The sequence below is a fragment of the Ceratotherium simum genome, chromosome 6 (assembly GCF_057802395.1).
Source record: "Ceratotherium simum simum isolate JZ-2026a chromosome 6, ASM5780239v1, whole genome shotgun sequence".
NCBI classification, from domain to species: domain Eukaryota; kingdom Metazoa; phylum Chordata; class Mammalia; order Perissodactyla; family Rhinocerotidae; genus Ceratotherium; species Ceratotherium simum.
The window spans coordinates 26,340,083-26,366,737 of record NC_141905.1 but is presented as its reverse complement, the minus strand read 5'-3'; the positions used below and the strand labels follow the sequence as shown (position 1 = coordinate 26,366,737).

General features: G+C 39.9%; 1 protein-coding gene and 1 long non-coding RNA gene across 2 annotated transcripts in view; one reads left to right on the top strand and one right to left on the bottom strand.

Annotated features, from left to right (window-relative positions):
* The window catches only part of LRMDA (leucine rich melanocyte differentiation associated), a 1,038,159-nt gene that overhangs the window by 212,623 nt on the left and 798,881 nt on the right, over nt 1–26,655 (top strand). The window lies entirely within an intron of this gene.
* On the bottom strand, nt 25,505–26,278 carry LOC147916809 (uncharacterized). Its single transcript, XR_015552566.1, has 2 exons — nt 26,157–26,278; nt 25,505–25,672 (listed from the first exon to the last, which is right to left on the bottom strand). It is a non-coding gene; the product is annotated as an uncharacterized LOC147916809 (long non-coding RNA).

Genomic DNA, 26,655 nt, shown 5'->3' with positions numbered 1-26,655 from the left:
ACTGTTTGCCTTTTTTGCCTGTAAAGACTGTAATTGCTTTTAAGAGATTAAATGATGCCATCATATGAATGATGCAGAAAGTAAATACAGTCCATTTCATCCTCTGCTTCCTTGCCACTGGTGTATGGTGTGGGACCTGACAGAAGCCACATACTTCCATGGTGTATTCTCAAAAAAAAAAAAGATGTGTGTTTGCTGGATTAGTAATTTCATTAAAGGTTATGTTTTATGGAACCTTTTAAATGGGTTGTAGGGTTGAGGGTCAAATCAGTTGGAGGCATGAGTTGTCACCCAAGCCTGTCCTCATCCACCTAAAATTTAGATGAAGGGACATTTGAAAATTGCTTATGGGCAATACTTATGGACATTTTAGCTGGCAGTGCACTAAGGAAGGAGGAGAAGAGAAAATAAATGGGGGAAATGATACATCCTGGCTGGATGGTAGCTCATAGACTGTTAGAACCAGAACCAGATACCAGCCTGGCTGGATGGTAGCTCATAGACTGTTAGAACCAGAAAAGACCTTACAGGTCAGCTGGTTTAATACCTTCAGTTTTCAGCTGAGAAAACAGATAGATAATATTTGGTATTGTATGTCTTGACTGTATTATTCAGTAAATACAAACTGTTGAATGATGAAAGCTCTTGCTTGGTACCTGTGCAGGGAAGGATCTGTTCCAAAACTCAAGTTAGACTTGGGCCCTGCCCTCTGGTGGCCCCTAGTCTCGGGGCAAAACATGGATGGAAGCCCATGTATTTTCTAAGGATCCTTCGACTCTCAATTCTGTGTTCAAGAATGATAAATTGCTGAGCAGAAATGTGAAGCCAGCTCACAAAAGGGTAACAAATTGGGTGTAGAATATTTTTTCTCTCACTCTGACCTTTTGTGTCTAGGGATGCTACTATGGGCTGGGACCTCAATTGGACAGATAGTCAATATTCTTTCTTTATTCTCTTTCCTCATCCTTTATACAACCCTTCTTTACAACTCTCCATCTTTTATCTCTCAAACCATTCTGCAACTTCCTATTTGTATCATTTGCGCCATTTATTTTCTCTTCTCCTCCTTCTTTAGTGCACTGCCGGATGCATAGTAGGAATATAATCAATGTTAGAAGTAATGAATGAAAGGAGCTATTACCTTCTGTGAAGATGATGAAGAGACTGGAGATTAAGAAAACAAAAAAACACTATTTTAAAATCTTAACTGACTTGTTGTCCAGTTTTTTGTCTTTGAGAAAATATATTATATGAATAATATATTAACACTGGGAATAGTTTTTCCTTGGATAAATATTTTAAAATATGCCTGCTTTTGCGTATGTGTGTGTGCGTGCACAACTAGTAATGTGAGTTTTAAAAAAGATGTTATGCCAAGCCATTTATTTCATTTGATTAAGCCATTAGAAAAGATTAGAGGTATCTTTAGTTCTGGGGAGATAAGTTTAACAGGGAACGGATTTCAGAAACATCTGGGCAACATGCACAACACCTTTCTGTTCCCTTATCTTTAAATGCAGCTGTTTGTATTTTTTTTTTTATAACAGATAAGAATGATAAGATGGAAACAGCATTTTTGAAAGCTCCAATTTCTTATATCTCATGAAGGTTTCTTCTCATGGTTCCCTTCAGATATATAAATATATGGAGAACCTAGAGTTTCATTTTTCTTAGAGAATATTATCTCTATCTAAATAAGTGTCGTCACCCAGTGATTGAATGTTGCTGTTTGAGCCTTCTGTCTTGAATAAAGTTATCCTTAAAGAGGCCCCCTCCTGCCTCAGATAATTGTCCCTTCCCATTCATTTAGGAGCATATGCAGTATTAAGGTTACTGCTCAAATGAGAGCACTTTTATGATAAGCGAGGAGGGAGTCTCGTGGGTCAGGATTTCCTTGACTTCTTGCCTTTGCTTTTATTAATTCTGCAGAGTAGTGGAACTTCCGGGTGTTGGGGATCTATGGTCAGAAATCCCTGAGCTAAGGTACCCAGTTTCTGCATTGTTTAGTGCAGGGATTAGTTGGGTGGGCAGCAGTGGGACTTGATGGCCAAGAGCAATGTCTGGCATATACATTTCGTCATGGTTTCTCTCAGTTGACCATGATGATGATGATGATGAAAATGATGACATTCATTTTCTAAGGGAAGGCCTGGGAACTCAGAGCAGTAGCCTTTTCTTTTCCACATAATTGTGAAGAATAAATCAGTGTTGGTTTGGTTGCAGGCTTGTGTATTGATCACAGTTTTCAGTCCTTGAAAATGCTGGTGGAATCTTATGTTCTTCCTGTTAAATTCAGTAGAGTGGAATTTAGAGGGAGCTATGGAATTCAAATAAAGTCTATTATTTATAGGCACGACTGACACAAATGAAAGCAAAGCATTTTACTTAGAGCAAATACATGCTCGACACTGGAAGTGGCAGTGTGTGAGCAGGATCTCAATTTGTACATTTACTAATTGCTCTTCTCTGTTGTGAAACATTGCCAGTGGATCCAAAAGAATTTATTTTTGCCAAGTCATCTCCTAAGAGAAGCTAAGACCTTGGTCAGTTACAGCCTATGCTAATAGGGATTCTTGTGTGCAAGTGGGCAGGGTGGGTGAGGGACTTGACCCAAGTATGCCTCTGGAAGAAAATTTTAAACTATGAAAAGAGGTCCTTTGGATTAGGATTTGTATGTAACCTTAATGGCTTAGAAGATTTTTACAGAGTTAATTTCACAGAGGCATCATGAGGTGGTTGTAAGAGGCTAGGTCTTTTCTTCCTGGATTTATCCCTGTTCTGTCACATTGGACATATTAAGTCTTCTTCCTGGGTTGCAGAGGACCCATTTATAAAATGAGAAGCTTGCACCAGGAGACTGTTCAAACTTTAAAAAAAAATTACACCCCTCATAAAGATAAACATTTTACTTTGTAATCCAGCACATGTGCACGCGTGTGTGTGTGTGTATTTGACCTTACTACAGGTGATATACTTTGATATTTTCCATTGCATTTCAATCTAGTCTATTCCATTCCATTCCAAAAATACTTATCACAACTGATTAAATTGATTTGGAAAATGACCTACAGTTTGAAAACCATCCATACCAGTTGATTTTTAAGGTCTCAATTTTTCTAGTTCTCAGTTTTTCTCTGTAGGGTATGCATATCCATTTTGTTCCGTGGAAGCCTCCTTGGGAGTGTGGGTTATGTCTTTAGAGTCTTGTCGAAGTCTAATCTAATTGGCAAGGTCCAATGTTTCTTCTGCCCCCTGTAGCTTAGAACATTGATTCCCAAAGTATGACCCCACAGGTCATGGTGGCCCACCGAGGTCTCCCTGCTGGATTGGAGCATGATACAGAGATGGAAGGCTTTTGAAATGTTCTGAGTGTTCAGTGATGTGGTATCTTCTAGACAGCAGAAGATTTTGGTTGATGTCACTCACAGGTGTGGTGGGAGGGTTTCAAGCCCTTCAAAAACTTGTTCCCTTTCTAGGGAAAGGATCGCAGGTTACCTGCTTTGACTCCAGGCTTAGCTGTATTTCTGACCAGCAGCAACACTGGTTCCTCGGTCTGGCCCCGTTCCTGGACACTTGGCTTGAGGAAGGTGCTTTCTTCTCTGATTCCAGAAAGTGAGTTGCTTAGACTTCTGGACATTTCTTTGTAATCTGTGGCCAGGACTAACCTGTGTCTAAACAGAAGCTGATTGAGATGTTGCAGGACAAATTTTTTAGACTAAAAGATAGCTTGGATGAAAATGATCTTTGAGATTTCTTCCAGTTCTAGTATTTTTTGATCTTATCATCTTCTCCAGTTCCCATCTGAAAATATTGCCCCTGGAGGACTTCCTTTTTACGCTGAACGGTTTCTCTCTGCACCTGGCCACATCACATTAGCTCTCTGCAACAGGCAGACACAAACTCACTATCACTTCTCGTTTCAAAGGCAACAATTCTTTTGGGGCTGTCCATAGAATTCCTCCTAAGAGATGTCTTTTGTCCTTTGCTTATGGTGGCCTTTGGCTGTGAATGGTTACACATCTGCTTATTCTGGTTACTCACCCTCTTTTCTAATTTTCTTCCCATTTTTCCAGCTCTCTTTCCCAGTTTCTTTTGAATGACCCCCCTTCTTAAGTAAATTCCCCAAAGGAGTGATTTTTCGATACTGCCATCATTATAGTTTTGCAATTAGAGTTTTCTAGTCACTGGCTTCAAAACAAGGCACTTGATTAAAATATCTCCAATCAGCAGGGGAATTGTGGCTCTTCACGTTCTCATTAGCCACCTTCGGCCCCACTTTGCTTCTGCACTGGCATCTATTATTCCATAAAGCCCAAGCTATGAAAGCCTTGAGGTTTTTTCCTGTGGTACTCCCAGCTCTATCTTTACTAATATTTGAGTATTTATTGCATTGGAGCCAGTAATAAAAATATCATGGCATATTAACTTTTAATTTTCTCAGATTTATGAGGAACACCAAAAAGAGTATGCTATCTCTGGAATGTGTTGGAGAAGAGAAGTTGATTTGTCACAAAATTTATTTATTTCCATGGGAATAGTGCCAGTGCCCTGTGCTACATGCAATTTGATTTGTTGCAGAACATTTCTTTCCTCTCCAAGCCATGTATATTTGTTAATGACTTAATTTATAGACCAAGAAGAGGCTTAGATATTCCTAGTATGGAGATATCCTAAAAGAGTGACATCGGCTGGCTGTCAGAATTCCCATCTGATTTAATTTCCCGGCTGTGGAAGAGGGATGGGGGAGAATGTTCACAAATGTTTTAAAAAATGTAGCTGCAGATGTCCCAGGTCAAAAGTCATACTTAGAGAGAAATCAAGCTTTAAAAAATAAGGCCCGTTCATTTTCATGGTTGGGCTTTTCTCAGTTATTTCATTAAAAAAAAAGTTAGAGTTCAGCGAATCCATAGTGTATATTATCCTTTGCAGAGAATAAATACCTAAAACATGCATGTGGAAAAACGGATATATGAACTAAAGACAATGCTAGCCTACTTCCATGTGCAAAAAATGATCACTCAGGCCTACAGAGGAAACCCCACTTTCACACTCATTTTTCTTCTTTGTTGTTTTCTGTTTTGTCCTCCTCTGATATTTGGAGAAGCAGCAGGAATATTGGAAAAACAGATACCACTTAATGAGGAACAGTGTGGGTTTTGGCTTAGAGTTATATTGAGTGCAGCTACCCACTGAGTTAAAACCTCCTCCTAAACTAAAAATTGGACCACCTATCCCTGTTCCCAGAGAGGCCATTTGGTTGGTAGCATTCAGTTTATATGTAATTAAGGTAGTCAAGTAAAAATGTGAATGAAACATAAGGTTGTTTTTGCCTCCCATATTTATTTTGGTTTAAGTGAATAGCAAACATTCAACATCATGTAACTATGGAAATCCCTGTTGTAAAATGCAGTGTTTGTCCCCCAAAGCTAAACTATGTTAAAGATGAGATCCACTTAGAAGAAAAAGAGTTCCACACACACACAGACATTTGTACATACATATATACGCATACATCACACGTATACACACACACACACAGACCCACACATATATACAGAACCACACATATATGCATACGCCTGCGTGCACACACCCTTGCACACGTGTACATAAACATGTACATATATACACATCCTAATAATTTATTATCCAAATTATCACACTTTGTTAATAATTATGCCAGAATAATTGATGTAGACCAGGACTCTCCCAGTCAAACTGAGATGCATAGTCACCTGCTTTAGTACATTATCTTCCAGTATGACAAGAAGCTCTTAAAAAGACTGGTTATTCTGTTCTAGGGATTTTACACGTTTATTCCTATGCCATATCATGGTAGGGAGAAGTTTAGTAAAGACTTTACATCCTTGAATAGAATTAGTCACTTTCTACTGAAGTGTTGAAGCTAATTCTGATGATCTCGTCTATAGAATTGGCAGCATTATTAGCAGACTCACCTTTATTGGTTTTCTCCAGAAGTCTTCATTGTTTTCATTTTTTATGGAGGTAATTTGATTTTTATTAATATAAGTAATAGAGAAGTTTGGCAACCCGGTACTCCACAGACATGCTGTTTCCTTTTCTTCGTTTACTTTTCTCTTGTTAACGTCATCAGAATGTTGACAGCTGCATAACTCTTTTTAAAGTATTCATAACCTGACAGACATTACAGATATTTGTCATTTTACTTTCAGTAAGTGACAGCTGAAATTAGCTTTCCGCAGTATTGGAGGATAGCGCGGGTGTAGTGAGTCCAGTCAAATTTGTATCATATTTCTTTAATGTATAAGTGATTTTGAGTCTTCTTAAGGGCTGAGGGCTAGAAAGATGTGGGGAGAGGATCTGGTAATCCTTTGTTTTGGAGGTACGCTGGAAATTAAACTGGCAGAACAGTGGTATCTCATAGGTAAGTCTCAGGGGACACATTCCTTAAATCATGCTTCTGATACTCAAATCCCTGTCCTTAAATAGAGTCTTCCTCTTCTGAGTGGAAACCTCCAGAAGTGGAGGTTCAGACCTTTTGAAGCCATCCGTTATATCTCTAGAAAGCAGCAAATATTTGAAATCTATTTCTTATATTGAGCTCAAAGCTTCCACTTTTTCATTTCTATCCACTGGTCCTGATTCTCCTCTACTGTGGTTGTAAGCCCTAAACCTAGTTTTTCTTTTTTTAACACAATAACAAAAACAATGACTGATATTTATGGTATATACATTGTGCTAGTCATTGTGGTAAGCACTTTTTGTGCATTATCTCATTTCATTCTCACCACCTTAGAAGGTAGGCATTATTATTGTGCCTAACTTGGAGAAATTGAGGCTCAGAGAGTTTGAAGTAACTTGCCAAAGATTCACACAGCTTGTGAGTAGCAGATCCAGAATTCTTTGCCAGTTCTGTGGGAGGCTAGACCAATGCTTTGTGATATTGCCGAAGCCACAAAACTTCTCTGAGCCCCCTTTTCCCATCTGTATTCTGAGGATGGTCATGCATCTCTCATAGGGTATTTGCAAGGATTAAACAAGACAGTGACATGTGTGATGTTTTCTGTGAAGTGATGTACACGTGTGGCATTCCATTATTGTTAATATCGTCATAAACATCATCAAGATCACAAACTACCATTCTGATGGCATCATCTAGGTCAATAGATTTGCTTTACTTTTTCATTCTGTCCTGTCACCACTCCCCCCTCCCCAATTATTTAAAGTTTATCCATTTTTCAAGGCCCGGGAGAAACCCTACTTCCTCTTTGGATTCTATTTAGATTTTCCTAGTTCACAGCAATTTCTCTTTCTTTGGAGCTCTGTTGCATGTTCTATTGTTTAGAGGTTTTTAGTTGCAAATCACAGAAATAAAAATCTCCTCAAACTGTCTTAAAGACAGAAAGCACTTGGCTCTCATAGTAGTGATGGTTTCAGGTAAGGCGTGGACCAGACTCAGTCTAACTAGGTCTAGTTGTTCTCTCTCCATTTCTCAGCAACTCTTCCTCAATGAAGGCTTTGTCCCATTGCATGGTGGCTACAATAGTTCTTAAGACTATGTATGTCCTGGTTCAAATCTAGCAGGAGAGAGAAAGTTCAATTCCTTTAGGGCTCGAACAAAATTCTCCAAATTGAGTCTTCAACTCTCCAAATGGGGACTGTAATAGACTGAATGTTTGTGTTCTCCCGAAATTCATATGTTGAAATCTTAACCCCCAATATGATAGTATTAGAAGATGGGGCCTTAGGGAGGTAATTAGGTCTTGAGGGTGGAGCCCTCATGAATGGGATTAGTGCCCTTTTAAAAGTGCCCCAGAGAGCTCTCTCACCCTCTCTCTTCCATGTGAGGATACAATGAGAAGTTGGCATTCTGCAACCCCAAAGAGGACCTTCATCAGAACTCGACCGTGCTGGCACTCTGATCTTGGGCTTGCAGCCTCCAAAACTGTGAGAAATAAATGTTTGTTGTTTAAGCTGCCTAGTCTACGGTAAATTGTTATGGCAGACCAAATGGACTAAGGCAGGGTCATATCCTGTCCCTGAACCAGTTGTGGCTGGGGAGAGTGGACTCTGCTGATAAGATTAAGCCAGTTGAGCTCCATTCTGGGACAGGAGAATGGAATCAGTTGCATACAAAATTTGGGGGACATCTAGGAAAATGTTATAGATAGGAGAGATGGATAAAAGGGAAGTAGCCAACAATTATCCAGTGAATATGACGCATGTTGCCTATTTTATATGTATATTATTGGCTATCTAGTTACTTATAAGTCATGACAGACTGAAAGTTCATTGAGGACAGGGACCTTGCAATGCTGTTTTTTTTTCAAATCTCTCTTCCCACCTACTCCAGCATGTCTTATACCTTCTTACATATTGTATATGCTCAATAAGAGTGTTGAATGGCTTTTTCTTTGCTAGATAATGGTGTCACCTAGGATGAAATATGATATAAAAGAAAATATCCAGTAATTCCATAGACTGCAACGGGGAAGGGGAAGTAGGTAGAACATGAAAGTAATAATACAATTAAAATTTAAAATAAGACATCACCATTGAGTACATCCTCCCTTATCCAAGTATAACTTAATTACATAATTGGATATGCTTTGCAATCTTCAGTTAACCTGCTAGTGGGCACCAAAAGAACATTTTGTAGGGAGAACATTCCTGTCTTTTTAGCATGTTAAATGTGTTGTTAATGAAATTGGAAATTTTAGACCACTATAGATTTATCATAGTTGGTGCTGCATGAAGGGAAAGCTGTATTAACCTTTTGTTGATTTGAAGTCATTTTATCTTATGCTCAGGAGCCCAATTAACATTATTGATTTGAATCATACTCATCAAGACCAACTTATTTTGTGTTAATTTCCTTCAACACAGAGCTGAAACCAAGCACAGAGGAGTTGAGACAGAATGATTGATATGACCATGAAAAGCATGTTTTGTACCATAATCTCATTTTAATGCTTCAGTAGTTAAGTTGTACCAAATTGCTTTTGATGAGGCAGTCGTTTTCAGGTTGGGATTCTGCTTAGACCTTATATTGGTCAGCTGTTTCCACAATAATGCTACATAAGAAACCATCCCATTTATTTTTTTCCTCATGTTCTGCAGGTTGACTGTAGTTTGGCTGATCTAGGCTGGGTGGCTCTTCTCCAGGTGGCAGGGCAGCTGGCCTTGACCCTAGGCTGTGTGTTGGCTTCAGGTCTGCTCCATGTGTGTTTGTTCTGGGGCCCAGGCTGACAGAATAGAGGCTGCCTGAAGCATGCTCTTCCTATGGTGGATCGATGGAATGCAGGAGCCAAGCCAAACTGAAGTGTGATGTGAGCACACTCAGGGCCTCTGCTCACGTCACACTGCTAAATTTCATTGGCCTGAGCAAGTCTCATGGCTAAGACCACTATTAATGGGGCAGAGAAGTAAACTCTGCCGATAGTAGGAGGGGAAGGGAATGACTGTTTGCTGGACGATAATGCAAGTTATCATGGGCCTTCTGGCCTTGTAACTCTTAGGTCAGAGTGCTTAGGCCAGTTATTGTCCCATCATCATCATGGTATCAAACCAATTTCTTGATCTAAACTGGGAGACAAGGCTCGGAATTTCACGTAAGATTCAACGTATGGGAAGAACCACTACTCTAGATTGTGATCTCTGAGAGGGCAAAGGTAGCATCCTGTTTTCTGTTGGATCCCAAAGGACGTGGCACATAATAGACCTTCATTATGTATTGTATGAATGAATGAATAATGAATAACAATCTTGTTTCCTTTGTAGAACAGTTAAATAAAACCAGGAATGCTTGATAGACGTTAAATAGAGTGGAAAGCTGTTTAAGAGTTAAAGCAACAACCTGAAGTGTGTGTGTGTGTGTGTGATATACACAAATATATATATACACACACGTATGTGTGCATTCATAGATACTATGTATTACATAGTATATATACATGTACTATTTAATTTATCTGCTAACCTTGTGAAGAAGGAAATTAATGATCAGAGAAGCTAGGTTTTCCAAAGGCCTAACACCTAGAAAGACTTGGAGGTAGGATTCGAACCTTAGTTGTCTAACTCCAAGTTAAACGTTCCATATCGAGGCTGCGTCTTGGAAGTGGGTGGTGAATTTTCATTTTCTTGCTCACAAGGGCTTCCATGTTACCTTGTGCCCGACTGTTTGATCAGCACAGCATCAGTTCCCCTGAGACTGGTCTGTTAAAAGTGGACGCATGGAACTTCAGAAAAAATGGAGCAAATGGCTGGAGATAGAGGGCTGCTTTCCCTTTCCATTTGAAATTAATGTTCACTGTATAAAAAACATAAAGCATATCCGTCCCCAGGGACTTGCCTGACATTTTAAAACTTTCATCTGCTTTAATTCACGATGTTCGAGGAGGGGGTTTACACATAGCCGAGCTCTGGTGGCTAGTTGGCTGCCGTGTGCATTTCTTGTGCTGTCGTTGCCAGACTGAGCTTTCTACAGCCCAACGAAATTATATAGCTTATTTAGCTCCCTCTAAAAACAATAATGGGCCTATTCAGATTTTATCTGTAATTTTACTTTGTTGTTGAGCAGTAGTAATAATGCTGTTGTAAACCAGGCCAGGGCAGCACTCACCAAATTTTCTAGGCTCAGTGATAGGATAAATAGCTGCTCGCAGAGCACAAAGGGAAACGTGTAGATGGTCTCAGCGTAAGTTAGACACGCTCGCCTGGATTGGAGCTGTGTTAATATCACATCTTGCAGATTTGGCAAGGGCTTTAAGAGTTCTGTATTTCAAGTTGGTTTTTATAGAAACTTGCTGCAGAACTGGGCAGGATTAATCATGGCTGAGATATATCACACTTAGTACAGTATTAAATTCTAGCAATGGAACGATGCAAAACCAGTTCATAACCTTATAAGAACATTGCCTGCTACAGTAATCGTAGAGAGATACTGTATATCCAAATTAATGGAGAATAAAATGCCCTGCACTCTGTTTTTGGTGTCAGGCAAGGTTCCTGGTGGCGTTCGTTTCCTCTCCTTTACCCTGCATGAAAGCGGGCTGAAGCAGGCCTGTGTCTTTCTGGAGTTTGTTACTATAATGGACTTGTTTATATGGAAAGGGTCTGCTCTGGGCATCATTGGCCCTAAGAATATCTTCCTTCATTCTTGAAAGATTGCTTACACACCTACTGTGTGCTAGACACAATGCTGAGCATAGGGATTACAAAGTCCCTGTGACTCTGTCCCTCCCCTCACAGAACTGCCTCTGGGTCCGTAGCATGCAGGGAGTTCATTGCAATTCTGGAATGCCTAACCCCCCTGCTCCTATTTTATAGATTTTTGTGGATTTGATTCTTACCTAGGGTAGACATGCACATATTTTTAAGGAAACCTTTGAAAGCTCTTGGGAGGTTAGTTCTGGTATTGCTTGTGCCCCAGAAATAAGTAGTTTTGCCATTGCAATTTGGCTGAAATATTTTGTTGGGTTAAGATACATTAAAATATAAATTAGACAGTAGTGTGAGGGATTATCAATGTCTCCTCCTCTCCCAAAAAATTATTAGCCAGTGAGAGAAATACTAAAATAGATTCACATGAGGGACCATGGAATCTCCTTGAGAAACTTTAAAAATTAGTAGAATCTGTAAGGCTGTTAGGTCAAAACATCTCTCTGATGCTTAGAAGTCTAGACACAGGAGAGGCAGAGTTGTTGTATCTTTTACACGTTCCCTCCTCCTTTTTCCATTAACTTCATCAAAATGAATTTTACCTTTGTGGCCATTTCAAATGGATCCCTGTCTTTAACTTTAGATTTTATTATGAAAAGGACTAGTAGTAAGAAAGTTCTAGCCAAATATTCCTAAATCTTAAATAAAAATGAGAAAAGCAGTGCTTTGGGGTTCACTGTGACCATCTGACTCAACCTTTTGCCTATGAAGTAACATTAGGATGCTGAAGCTTACTGAAGGCTCTGTTCCAACCTACCATCAACTCTTCAGGCTGGTCCAATTTTGCTTTCAGCTTTCTTGTGACATTATGACCTCCTCCTTTAATTAGAGATGAAGCATTTTCCAAGAACCTGCAATGTTGAGATGCAAAGGTAAGAATGTGCCAAAGAGAAATTACTTGGGGGTTAATGGCCCTCAAGGATGAAAAGACTTCATGGCATATCAGGGCTTAAACCCGGTGGTCTCGGGAGTCCCAGCTCAGTGAGCCTTCCAAAAGCAGCTGAAGAGTCAAGGGAGATGCTGTCTCTGATCGCACCAAAGAGAATGCATTTCCCACTCTCTCCCAAGTTGTTCCTCATTACTGTCCAAATGTGGGTGGGCATCTGTATTTCTTGACATGCCCTCTACTTATTTTCATAATAAACGCCCACCAAACAGTAGCAATTATTTATTTTTCTCTTTTCAGTTTTAAAATAAGACCTTTTCTCCTTCTGCCAGCTAAGTGAGCCACTTAAATTTAATTTTATAGTCTTTTTTGAGTTCAGATAATACAGACACTGATTTTGCCAGACATAAAGCTAGTACAGTCATGCCTGCTTCTGGGACTGTTACTGTACACATAACGATACGAGTAAATGGAAAGATGCTTTCAGGAATTTTAGCTAGAGACTTAAAAAAAGTTTAGAAGTGTTTTGAGAAAATGTATTTCTTCTTCTTGAGGATTTGAAAATTTAGAAGGTTCTCCAGGTTTCTGAAGGACAGGTTTACTCTCCAAAGTGCTCTTCAAATGGTGGCAAACATGGGCAGTGGCATTTCAGGCCAGAGGTCACTATATGGTTGGGAGGGTTTCAACTCATTTGCTCAAGTACTTGGAGGGATACCTCTCTAGAGAGAGAAAGAGGGCCAAGGTGAGTTTTCCAGGCTGCTCCATCCGTCTGGCCACCCATTATCGATTCATTCATCCATTCATCTTCCAATGTGTTCATTGAGGGATTGTTGATTTCCAGATACTGGGGAAGCAAGATAAGTAAGATGTGGCCTCTGGCTTGGGGTCCAGGGAACAAAGAGATACATAAATAATTTCAGTATCATGTCATAAAGATATGGTACGTACAATATATTTGCAGGGAGTATATTGGCTAGAGGAAGTCTGGATAGCTTTGCAGAAGAAGGGCAGTTTGATCTGGTTCTTGGGTGAGAGAGTGCAATATAGAAAACAAAGTAAATAAACAGCAATCAATAACAAAAACAACAATAATAAACATTTATTGACTGCTTACTATGTGCTAGATGTAGTTCTCAGTACTTTAGATGTTTCATTTCATTTAATCCTTATACCAAACATATGAGGTGGGGCCCATTACCATCTCTGTGTTACAGATGAGGACCTTGAGATGTGGAGAGGTGAAGAAATTTGCTTAAGGTCACACAGGTGTGAAGTGGTAGAGCTGGAAATTGAACCTGAACAAGCTGGAAGGCTTGAGTGCTGCAAAGAAACATTCTCAGCTGAAGGACTATTAGGGGAGAGAGGTGTGAAAGGAACTGGCTTAGTCAGGGAGGACAGAAGGCCAGTGAGATCAAGGGGAGGTGATGTGATTGCACCACTTGGGTGTCTAAGGGAGTTTAGAGATTTACTGATGGAGATGTGATCATGTGAGTGGAAAGGCACAGGAGAGCTGGGGTGGTGAAGGTTGTGGCAGGAGGCCTGAGGACTGGAGTGTGCCTGGAGTCCTCCTTGTGCACTGTCTGCCCTTCTAGTTATCCTTTAGGTCTAAGCTTAACTGTGACACTTCCTCAGGGAGGCCATCCCTAAACCCCCACACTAAGTAAGAGTCCCTTATCATTCTTGTTTTTCCTTCATGGTGCTTGTTTATTTATAAAACTTCCCAACCAGACTTCTCTGTTCACCCTATATTCTAATGTCTAATGCCTGGCACACAGCAGGCACTCAATACATACTTTTTGGCTGGCTAGCTGGATAGTTCTTAGACCCTTTATTTACTTTCCTCATTAATTGCTCTTCTGTTGTTGTTTATTTTCACAGCATCTTATTCTTCACATCTTTCCTAAACCAAGTTCCATAACCCTTAAGCCATCTTCATATGGGAGGTATTCAAATAATAGAAAATATTTTAGCTAAAGAAGTGTTTTTTTCTCCAGAAGCTTAGACTCAACATATTTGTAATATAAAATCACTTCCTATTCTTACATTTTCCTTCCAACCAGCACATCAGATCATAACTTATAACAAGGCATGGTAAAAATAATTGTTGAGCTGTAGGCTCAGCATAACTGGAGAAGCAAAGGGTTTGGGGAATTATTCATGATCCTACTTCATCTTATGTGGATTCTTGAGAGGTGGCCAGCAGGTTCTTTTAGGCTGGCATGATTTTTTCCAGGTCATCCTTTCTCAGGTCATTTGTAGGGAACAAGCTCCTGCTATTGGATCTGCATGCATGTGAACCATAAACTATCTATGAAATATTTGCCCCACAATTGATGGGAGGCCAGCCTTTGCCTTCAGTAGATGTGAGCTTCCTCCTTTTGGCAGGAGTTCTCCACGTTTCTAGGGTGCCTGGTGTTCAGGTTTTGTGTGGGGAGCATGTGTGTGGCAGACCTGTGCCCTCTCATTCTGAACTGGATATACTATGCACACCAACTGGGATGGGGGACCTTGCTGGGGCCTTTCTGAAATGAGTCAGTTCATTATCTGCACATACATAGGCATCTTTCTTGAAATGAGGGGTTTCCCAGTCGGTCATTTTCATCAGAAATGACTGATGAGCTGCTTTTGGGAGAGAAGGCTTCTGCACTGTCCCTTTCAAAGCTCAGCCCACCAATTCTCTCCGTGCTGGCAGACAGCTCTGCATATGAACATGTGATGATGGAGCTACAGAATCTTCACATTCAATCCTTGGGTTGGACTGGATTGGTGGCTTTCAATTTTTTTATTTTTTTGACTGTGACTAATATTAAAGAATATATTTTCCATTGCAGCCTGCATGCACATATATATATTTACATAACTGAATCAGAAGTGTCACAAAACAATACTTACCCTTACTATATGCAGTGTTCTCTGATATGTTATATTCTGTTAAAAGATGCTGGGAGCACCCTGAAATTTGATTCCACATGCCGCTGCAGTTGAAAAACAGTGGCTAGATCTCCTAGCCTTCATTAGATCTAATTCGGAGATCTACTCTGATATCCTCCTTTTATGGATGAGAAAGAGATCCTTAGGTGTGATCCCAGTATCACACAACTAGTTAGTGGCAAAGCAGGGCTGTAACCCAGGTCTCCTGACTTTGGTCCAGCATTTTTAAAGAAATATCTTTTACTCAATATATATATATTGAGTGTTTTCTGTGTGTGTTTCAGTTTTCTTTCTGGTTGGGTATGGAGTGGCAAACTAGTAGTGTATAGGAATCGACACTCTATTCTTAACTACCTGGACTCAATCCACACCCTATCTTCCTTTGCAGACCTCCATTACCTCTTGGCCAGATGACTCGGCCAGTTTAAAGCTGCATATGTTGTACACCCAGAGACAGCATGCCTTGTTCCCACTGCTCTGGGCCCACAGTACAAAATGCTTGTGGTTCTTGTCCTCAAATAGCTTACTGTCAAATTCCAGAGACATGGCAGAACTTCATTCTGTCCGCAGAAATACATATGGATAAACAGGGTTATCAGAAGTATGCTTGGGAGAAGAGAGTCTATCCCAAAATGTCTTCCCCCTGGAAAAAAGGAATCAGCTTCCACAGCAAGGAAGCTTGAAGCTGTAATCACAGAGGAGAGTGAGGTGCTGGACTTTAGTTTGAGTTGGGGAGGCCCATCATCCTCCTGTTGCTGCCTTGACCTTCTTCCTTCTCCATGGACCCCATTGTTTCTTCTCCCTTGTCCCTGGGCTCCATCTCGCCTTCTGGAACTGAAATCTATCCCCTTTCAGCAGGAGGTGGTACCTGTCAAGTATGGATGTGGCAACTGTATTTTGCAAGCTCACATTTAAAATATTCAGTCTAAAAATATGGGCACAATGGGACAAGATATTTAAAATCTGTCCTATTCTACCAAATCTGGAAAAGATTCTTTCTGTTCCAATAGTGTTTCCGGCCACCCTGCTCACCTATGAGTCTTTTAGGCTTAGCTGCCTGAGGCCTTTACGGGTGTTGTGAGCACACCTGAATCCCTGGCTGAGGCATGATGGAAGCACAGGGGAGAGGGGAGAAGGGAGAGGCAGAGGAGCGTTGCTGGAGTTCTGCTGTGCTTGTGCAGTCATCACAACTCCACCTCCATAACGCTGAGCATGGCAGCTGAGGAATTCTCCTACAACGCGTTATTTTATGGCTTGGGATCATCTGCTCTGACTCTGGCACCTAAGCTGTGGTTACCTGTGTTTGTGGACTTGTGAGAGTGGGTGCCCTGCATTGTATTCTCCCTGCCCTACTCAGGAGCATGGCCCTCCTTCCTCCTCTGAAATGCAAGAGGCAGCTGTTCTAGTTTTTGCCCATCACTCCTACTGTTGGCTGAGTGGCGCGGAGGGACCCCTTTCTGTAATATAGTGCTTTGGCTGGTGTAATTCTGATTTAGAAAAACAGCTTCGCAGGGAGAGAAACATTAATTAGATGCAAAGAGGGAGTTATTTCACCCTTCCAGTGGGGGAGAGTGGGGAGTGAGGGAGAGAGAAAAGTACCACAGATAAATTATCTCCTATTTGTGCAATGTTTTATGCTTGTCAGCTGTCTGTTGCCAGAGAACCACAATGTAGCTAAATACTTGTGACACCTTGCCCAATCAAGGTATAGCAAAAGGATGTTATGGGAGCCTCTTTGTGACAACCTGTGCTAGTTTACATTAGCTTAACCAATCGCTTTTTCCTCTGTGCTTGGAGAAATTTGTTAAATTAATTCAGTTGCAATTAGCAGATTTATGGGAAAGTACCCTGTTATCCTTTAATTGGAGAGCATAAAACTACAAACTGAATCCGCTAGTTCTATTTGTGTAATAGGCAATCTATCTACGACAAGATTTGATCGATGGAGTCGTATGATGCCCTTGCCTTGTTTTATATTGGCTGTCAGCGCTTAACTGGGACTGAAGTATCTGGGTAACAAAAATTGATATAATGACTTAATGCGCCTTATTCTCTTTGAGCTACATCAGTTTAGAGCACTTCTGAGAGAAAAATGTCTGGAAAATATCAGGGAGTCATTTATCAACCTGTTTTCATTAGCATACTGCCTAGCTCTGGCAAGGATTTGAATAAAAAAAAGCAGGATGGTACAATTTATTTCAGGCCCCATATTTCTTGGATGAAAGGAGACTTCTAATAAAAGAAAAATACAGAAAGATGCTTTTTCTAGCTGGTTTTTCCCTAACTAAAAACCCTACTCCAAAAGCTTTTTTGTTTATTTGAATTTTTGCTGTTAATAATACTCTGAGAAAAGAAATGAAAACTGCATAGTGGTTATGATATGTAGAAAAAAAAATATGTACCCCCCCAAAAAAAAAGTTAACCAAAAATACCCAGGTGTGTTGTGGGTCTGTGTTTGTCTGTCTCCATTTGTTTGCCTCAGTTGTACACATTTGTGTGTTTATAATACACAGTTACACAGTGAACATGGAGAGAAGTTCTCTGTATAAGTGGGTGTTTTGTAGCATTAAAGGATTTCAGAAAGTTAAGATACAGTGCTTTTAGCTTTTTGGAGCTGGGGCTGAGGGGAAATAGAAACAGATCAAAATGTTTGTATAGTGGGCAAAATGATTTGGTATATGGAGTCATTTGTCCTACCCTCCGTAGGATGCGAACCACAAGAGGTAATAATAACTGAAAGGCAGTTGTATGGGAGTGAGTCCTTTTTTGCATGAAATTTTTATGCATCAGTCAGCCTGCATACAGTGTGCCTAATGTATAAAATAAATTGGTGCATAAATCAGATTAAGAGCAGCATGTTACCAACCTGCGCATTTGCACACAGGAATTCAATATGGATATGGAGGAATTCCCATTTTTTTAATATCTAATAGGGTATGGGAAATTTCTCAGGTAGACGTTGCATGCAGGGACATTTTATTCACTTATCTCCCCCACTTCTCACTCCCAATAACAACAGAAGCAGTGTCGGGGATAGCAAGAGCAGCAGTGTGGGAGTTTTGTGGATGCCAGCCGTATAGGGAGAGTAGTGACACAGTATTTAAGATAATATTGCAACTCTGTCTATAGCTCCTAATTATAGCGAGGAATTGCTGTGCCAATCGATAGTGATTTATGGTGGGGATAAGCAAGTGCACATTGCTCGCATTGATCTGCATGTAAATTCCTTGACATGATAAGAACTTATTACCAATGACAGTCACAGTCTGACTGCTAATTCATCGGCACATCCTTCCATCAGTGGGAGCCACAGTATCTCCACACTGGGTGTGAGTTTGCCCTACCATTTGCCTGTTGTGAGTCATGCCTGTACATCTGGTACCTGAGGAGTGGCTCCTGAGTAGATGAGAATCAAGGTCACGTTGACCATTTCTCCATCAAACAGCAGTTCCACGATTAACAAACAAGACAGGGAGTGTGTCTTGCTTTTTTTTTAAAGCAAGAAATATCCTACATGGGTTTGATTCTTGGTTAAAAAAATAAGTATCATGAATAGTTTTCTTAACAATCAATTCTATTCAAGTTACTTTCTTCATACCTTTTCCCCAAAAGCTTCAGATAGCAAATTATCTATCAAATGATTAAAGTACAATTGCTTTTATTTTACCCTTTTATTGTGCTTTTTGAAACTTATAGATTTTTTAACCATCCAGCTTTTTTGCTTCTTTAATCTCATATACATTTATATGCTTCTGCATTTCTGCTGCCCCAGAGCTTTTTAAATTTAATCTTTAAGCTCCTATCTTTTTGTTCTTCCTTTTCCCCTTTCCCTTCCGAGAAGACCTCATCAACTCATCCTTTATAGCTGTACCTTTTTCCCCTTCTCTTCAGTAACCTTGTTAACTGACCTGAAGTCTTTTGCCGTTCACATTCAGAGCCCAGGTAGAAGGTGGTGTCTCCTTTTTAATTCCTTTCCATGGGCAAAATCTCTCTGCCCTAGCCTGTAATGTTGCATTACCTATAATCAGCAGTTTGTTTGTAAAAAACATTCTGTCGTGTTCCTCTATGGCCTGACCTTTTTTTTTTTTCCTTAAGAGTCTGCTGCATTAGAAAGTTATTCTTGAAACTGAATGCAGCTGAAGTATGTTTGGTGTGTTCTCACATTCTTCATTCTTCCTGGAGATGGTATTATTCTTTGCAGGAGACTGCTTGAGAAGTTGGTAGAGCAATGGATATATACATTGAAAAGTGAGTCATTAGCTCCAGGTATATAGTACCTACTTTATCTTGAAAAATACAATTATGAAAACATAAGATTGTTTATTATAGGTAGTAGTGACAGTAATAATAGAGGGTAAATAATAACAATAATAATTTTAATTTGAGACTGCCTGTTGTATCAGTTAGGTCTAAGTCATGCTGCAGTAACAAATAACTCTAGAATCTCAAAGGTGTATAACAATGCAGATTTATTTCTCGCTATGCTTCACGCACATTGTGGGTTGGCAGAGGGACTCTGATCTTTTTAGTCACACAGGGACTCAAGATGGCAGAGAAGTTGACATCTTGAACACTGCTGGACATTGAGCCAAAGAGAAGCCAAAGGTCTGAAGGGTCTTGCATTAACAAGTAAATGTAGCACAGCTCATTGACAGGACTAATCACAAGGCCCCGTTCTTACCTTGTGACCCAAAGAGGGTAGAACTAGACGTATCTGGTGAATAGCTCTAATACTATTGATTGGTTATACACACAGATAGTTATTAAAAACCTCAGAACTAAAGAAAAGTGTACCTCAGAACTAAAGAAAAGTGTTATTAGCTTTAGTAGTACACAGATTGGTGATGACTGAAGAGGTCTAGAATAATTGAGCTGAGAATCTCTAAAAAAGATGAGCTGGTTCAACTCTCTTACTTTTACAGAGGAGGAAATAGAGGTCCAGAGAGCAGAAATAACTTTCCCCAAGTTATAGCATTGGAGAGGAGCAACATAGGCATGCAAACCCATGTTTTTCGACTTGAATCCAATGGAATTTCTTTGTTTAGTCTCTCTCACCTGGAATCTTGGGAGCCTTGAATGTCTTGTGCAAACTGCTATTAAACCTGTGTGTGTTGATGGTGCAAGTGCTAACTGCTTCTCCATTGACTTCAGTCCTCCATTTGACAGCTTTTACTTTGTCCAGGTGCTCTGGGTCTGCTTAGCTTCTTGGCTTCCTCCTTCTGGACTTCCTTCGGCACCATCATATCATTTTCCAGCAGATAGTATTTGGTTACGAAGCTACAGATTCACTTGATTTTTATTTCAAGTGCTAGAATTTGAATGCTTGTATCAAATTCTATAAATATGACACAGAGTGTCTAGGGTGGTATTGAGACAATGATGGAGTGTTCAGCAGAGTCCTACAAGGATGTGAGACCAGGAGGAACTACATAGAATGAAATGTTTATTATTTATTTGTACATAATATCTATACACTCCCTACTCTGAGAAGGTGAGGGAAATAGTGATTTGATCTGGACAGTGGCCTGTTGTTCTGTTTTGTTGTGATGCAGCAAAGTCAGAAGACAAAATTTTGGTTGACAATTCTACTGGTTTACCTTTTTTTTCACTAGTTCGAGTTTCTGCTTCAGACGTTGGGGGTAGGTGAGTAGACTCAAGGTTTTTAGACAGAGACAGAAAACCTTATAGTATTTGTCATTGTTAACAGATAAGAGTTATACTTTCCAAATGATTTTCACTATAGACCCAGGTTAGGCCTTTCTGTTAGAAGAGTAATATTTGTTTTCTTTTGGTCAGAATTATGGACATAAGCATTTATCAGCAGGCCATTGTTATAACTCAAAGCCTGGGATTTTGGCATTGGATTCTTAAGAGGCTAATGTCTGTGGGATACAAAGCCGTGGGTAGTATGCCTGTGTGGCATCAGAAAGGTGCCTTCTTCCCCATATAGAGGACCCTTATCAGCTTTATGACTTTTGTGTGACACTCATATTCCATTCAAAATTAAAAACAAAAGCTCAAGAAAAGCTGACCTTCCTTAGGTACCCATTATATGCCAGGTGCATGTGTGTGAATGCACCCATTCTCTCTCTCTGTATATTGTGTGTAATATATACACACACATATATATCTGTCTATGTATATGTATGTATTTCTCATTTGCTCCATAGAACAGCCTTACAAAGTAAGTACTGTTGCATGGCTCACATCTAAGTGCTTGCTTTTGCTTACTGTGTGTTTGTTGCTGTCTCATGCTTTACATGAATTAATTCAGTTCATCCTTTCCATCACCTTCTGGAATAGATACATTAGCCCCATTTGGAAAATGAGAAAACTGAGGTGTAGAGTCTAGTATATCTAAGGTCACATAGCTGGGATGTGATGGAACCAAGATTCAAATCCTGGCAGTCTGGCCTCAGAACTGGTGTTTGAACCACTCTGCTGGGCTGCCTTCCTCACCTTTCCCACTCCATCAGTGAGGGGAAGAGTTACAGAGCAGTGGAATGCAATCCAGAGAGGGGATCAGAAGACTGGATTCAAACCCTGGCTCTGACACCTACTCCCTGTGCTGTGTTAAGTGACTCCCTTAGCCTTTCTCAGCTTTGTTTTCCCAATCAGTTTAATAAGAGCACTCACCCTTAACTTAGAGGCAATAGTTCTTAGAGAGAGGAGCTTGTGCCCAGGGAATATATCGTAAGAACCATTGACATGCTGGAGGACAGTGTTAAAATTCTATTTCCAATTTTTATAATCTGAAAATGAGAAAGGAATGAGCTGGATCAATATTAAATATTCAGACTGAACTGGCGCCCTCACTTGGTGCAGATGTCTACCACATGAGCATGTGCTGCACACAGCGGGGTGTGGGGGGGCTATTATAGAGGCCACCTGGGAGTTCTTGAGGAGCAGTTCACAGTGACGTCTTCCCGTCTTTTTTGTCTTCAGCATTTTGCAAATTTTATCGGTCTCTGGTTGTAGGATGTCAGTGATGTGGTTAATTTTATTTTTAAAAAATCCTCAAATTATACTTGGTTATGAATTGGGAATCGAATTTAAAAAACCCTTTAGTTCTGACAAATTCCTTGATTATGTCATGAGAAAGAACTTGAGTTTTTTTAATCATCAATATGAGTTTCCCATTTTTCTTTTAGAAAAATTCAAGATTTCTTAATTTTTTCATTCCTAATGCCTACCAAGTATAAATCCTAACAGATATGTTTGGCCAAAAATGCCATTGAGAAAATGTTTTCTGAAAGAAACTCATGCTATGGAGAGAACATTTTGAAAACAGATGTTTGGAAAGGTTTCCATCATGTGAGCTCACTGCTAAAAACTGTCTAGGTATATCATCTATAAAAATTCTCATCTCTGCATGCTTAAAAAATTTGCAAAAGGAATTTTCTAACCATTTTCAAAGTCTTCCCAAGAAGGAATTTTAGTGGGTTTTGAATTCATTTGTGAAAAATATAAAATTACCACACATTTTGGATAATTGACATCAAGGAGTGTGGAAAGTGACCCACTGAATTTAAACAACAGTCTGAGCATGACTTGTTAATGAGATTGAAAAAGAGTTTTATGACTTGATAAACTCAACCAGTGATCAGTTTCTCCCATATGTACTGTGACTGAATAATGGCTCCTCAAAAGTATCAGGTCCTAATCCCTGGAACCTGTGAATGTTACCTTATATGGAAAAAGGATCTTTGCAGATGTGATTAGATTAAGGATTTTGAGGTGAGGAGATTATCCTGGATTATCTGGGTGGGCCCTGTATGTAATCACAGGTGTCTTTCTAAGAGAGAAGCAGAGGGAGATATAAAACAGAAGTTTGAAAAGGCAATGGTGACCAGAGAGGCAGAGATTGGAGTGATGTGGTCACAAGCCAAGGAATGCCAGTAACCTTGAAGAGGTAAGGAACAGATTCTCCCCTAGAGCCTCTGGAGGGAGTGTGGCCCTGCTAACACCTTGATTTCAGCCCAGTGGTACTTCTGGCTCCCAGAACTGTGATAGAATAAATTTTTTTTTTTTAAATGCCACTAAGTTTGTGGTGATTTGTTACAGTAACCACAGGAAACTAATACGTTTATGTAAGTAACTTTTTACACCATGATTCATTTATTAAAATCGAGTGTTAAAATAAACTGAAATTAGAACTAAACTTCTAAGTTGACTTTTTACAGTGTTAAGCCAATATTTAAAAAAAAATGAGGTATAAATATATAACATCTCTGTAATGAAAATGTTACTAATATATATTATAAAATATAATATGTATTTTTTTGGTGAGCTTAAAGAGGATTTGACATCATTAATGAATAGAATTGCATTTAAAATTTTTATATTTTCTTTTCTATCCTTAAAGTGTCAATTATGTATATATTTTATGAATACATTGGTATGATGATAAGTGTGTATAGGTTATAAATAAATTAACATGTTAGGGTGCACGATCAAAAAAATTTGGAGAACTTGCTCTAAGGATTATTGCTATGATTAAATTAGATAAATGTGAAAACTCTTGAAACGTAGTAGGCATACAGTAACTATTTATTGAATAGAGGTATGGATAGATAATGAAGAAATGGAGGATCCTAGTTTTAAGCAGTAGGCCTAGGGAAGCGTGGTTGATGGTGGAGGGTTGAGGGGGTAGGGCTCAGTTTTGACCCAGGCGTGTCTGATTCCAAAGCAGGTGATCTTCCCATTTTGCAGCCATCTTATGAAGAAGTATGCGTGTTTCACAATTTCATGATGAATACAAGTGAGATTTAGTGGTAAACATGTAGGGTTGACTTGTCTCCTCAGCACTGGGATGGGGTGGGAAGGAGTAGGAAGTGCAATACCAAGGACTACCTGGGAAGGTAGAAGGTTCTTGCTCTGGGTGTGACTGTCTTGGCTGGTGATGGTGGTGGTGTTGGGGAGGGGATTTGGAGGCAATTATGGTGGGGTGGGCTGTGAGACTGTGCTTAGCTTTCCTACGGTTCACCCAACAAGGCAGGTAGCTTTAGGCTTTTGCTTGAATGTGAGAGGCAATGAGGATCTGCCAACAACAGAACGATAGAAGATTCATGAACACCAATTCCTCTTCCCCATAAGGAGTGTTGGAAGAGAAATAAAATTCATACACTAAACTGATTTTTAGACATCCAAGGTGCTAACATCCATGATAGTGGAGAACAGGGAGATGTCTAGATAAATTAAATTTCAACAACCCTCAGACCTAGTTTTAGCCAATAGCTTCTCTCTTCTTTCTAACCAAAGACACAAAAGTAGTTTTCATTCCAAGTGTTAGTAATAAACTACCTGAATTTGGAAGTGATGTCTCTTCCAGCTCATCTTTTGATAGAGCTAATAATGACAGGAAAATAGCCAGTGGGCTGGTGGGTGCTGAAGGGAGGTAATAAGAATTTCAGGGCTTCTGTAATCCCTAGACCAGCCAAACTGCAGCTGTGAAAAGGGGAGCAGACCATACTTGCTGAATCATGAGCCTAGTCAGCTCAGTCTTTAAAATACAAGAATAAAGGCCAGTTCCTGGAAATGTACTTCTTGTGCACTGTTGGTGATGGACTAGGGGGTTTCTTTGCTGTTCATTGGAACCCTGGCATTGACCCCCATTGTCATTTCTCCCACTGCCCTAATAGCTTCCTAGGAGGGGAATTCCAACAATAACCCTTGCTTATGTCCGACCGATTTTCCATACTGTACCAGGTACTGTTACTCTCAGATTTAAAATCTGCCAGTGGTCCCCTTAGGTTCAGAACTCTTACCATCATTTGCAGTATTTTCTCCTTCTCCTTCCTCCTACCTTTAGTCAAATCACATGCTACTCTGTTTTCTGCAGAAGACTCTGTCTTGTCTCTGGGCCCTTTCTCATGCCTTTACTTGCCCACTCCAGTCTTCACCTAGCTAATACTTTTGCATCCTTCAAGTCTTAGCTTTAATGTCACTTCCTAAGGAAGGCCTTCCTTGAACCCTGTTGACTAGTTTGGTTTCTCTTGCTATCTGCTCCCCTAGCCTCCTGAACACCCACTTTTGGGATAGTTATTTCACTTCTAATTATATGTTCAGTGTTTGTTGGCCCTGTAAGAGCATCATCTCTGAGAAGTCACTGCATAGTGCCAGGCACATGATAGGTTCTCAGTTCATATTTGCCACATGAAGGAATGGAGCTTTTCGAAAGAGAAGGTACTCTGTTATTTTGTACCTCCACAACTAGCATAGTACCTGACACCAAAAAAATGCTGGTTGAACTGAGCTCAACAGAGGCAGTGGGGCCAGGGCTGGAGGGGCTGTGACCTGGATACAGAGCATCCACTTATTCCCTTCACCCATCCCAGTGAGGCCCAGGTCTGAGTATCTTTAGAGGCCAGCTGGGGAAGCATGATGGTGGTGATCATGGGGTAGATCATACATCAGTTGGCCCTTTGAAAAGAAAAAGCAGGACAAAAGTGTAGATTCATTAATGACAAACATTTCTAGAAATAATGAACTTTGAACATTTTATTTGCCATATTTTTGAAATGTAAAAGAGAAACAAACATGTAAGAAAGGCAGTTGTTGTGGTAACCTTTGCATTCTGTTTGCAGCGTTGAGCTTCTTAGATTCTCGTATGAGCTGTGGTTATAGTTTTCAAGTATATGCCTCACTTTTGACCTGGGAGTGAGAAGAATAATTTTTAGGGGATGAAAATAAATAGTCAACTGATTATTAAGTACAGAAATGGGTCTCAGGGCTTCAGATATCAGCCCCACCATCTGAAATGTAAATATCTCCTGAAATTCTCATTTAAGAGCAGATTTCACCTGCAAGTAGACTGTTACATCTTCCTGAAAAATATATACACCCTAGTGAGGGAATAAACACATCATTACACTTTCATGACAGATAAGCTCTGCTCGGTTCGGGTGTAAACTCATTTTTCTTGGGTTGACCTTTAAATAGTATTGTGCTATTGTATGGGATTTAAATCAATAATTTTGTCAAAGCAAAATATACTGAAGGTTTTTTTTTCTTTATCATTAAACAGTTCTGTAAACTCTCAAGGAGTAATGGATTTCAACATGTTGTCCCCAGAAAAAGAACAGGGGAGGAGGGGACAGCGGAGTGGGGGTGGGGGCGACGACATATAAAAACTCACTTAGTGGCAATGAAGCCGAAGCCCAGGACGGCTGCAGATCTGAGAGAGTTCTGTTTTCTGTTCCAGGCAGCTGAGATGGAGGTGCCAGTGTGGGCTGTAATTAGTGGTGTAATACCTTTTCTGCATTCCTGTTGTACAGCAACAAAGTGTCCCAGGTGTGAGGAGGTTAAAATGAGAAGTACCCAGTAGTTATGAAGCAGCAATAATGAGTTTCCTTCTACTTACCATGGATTTGTGTGATATACAGCTTGCAATTAAGCATGGCTTGGTGATTCAGTGATTAATGTATATCCAGCTCCTAAAGGAGGGAAGCCGCCCTCCCGTCACATCCTTCATGATGTTTACAGCTGGGTACCTATTAACAGGAAGATGGAAAGGGCCATTTACAATTCAGTAACCTTTATGACAGTGAACTCTTTAATCAGCATTTTATTTCCTTTGTAACACTTTAGTCATCTACAAATGTCAGAATAAAATAGGGCCATGAAATATTTAGGAT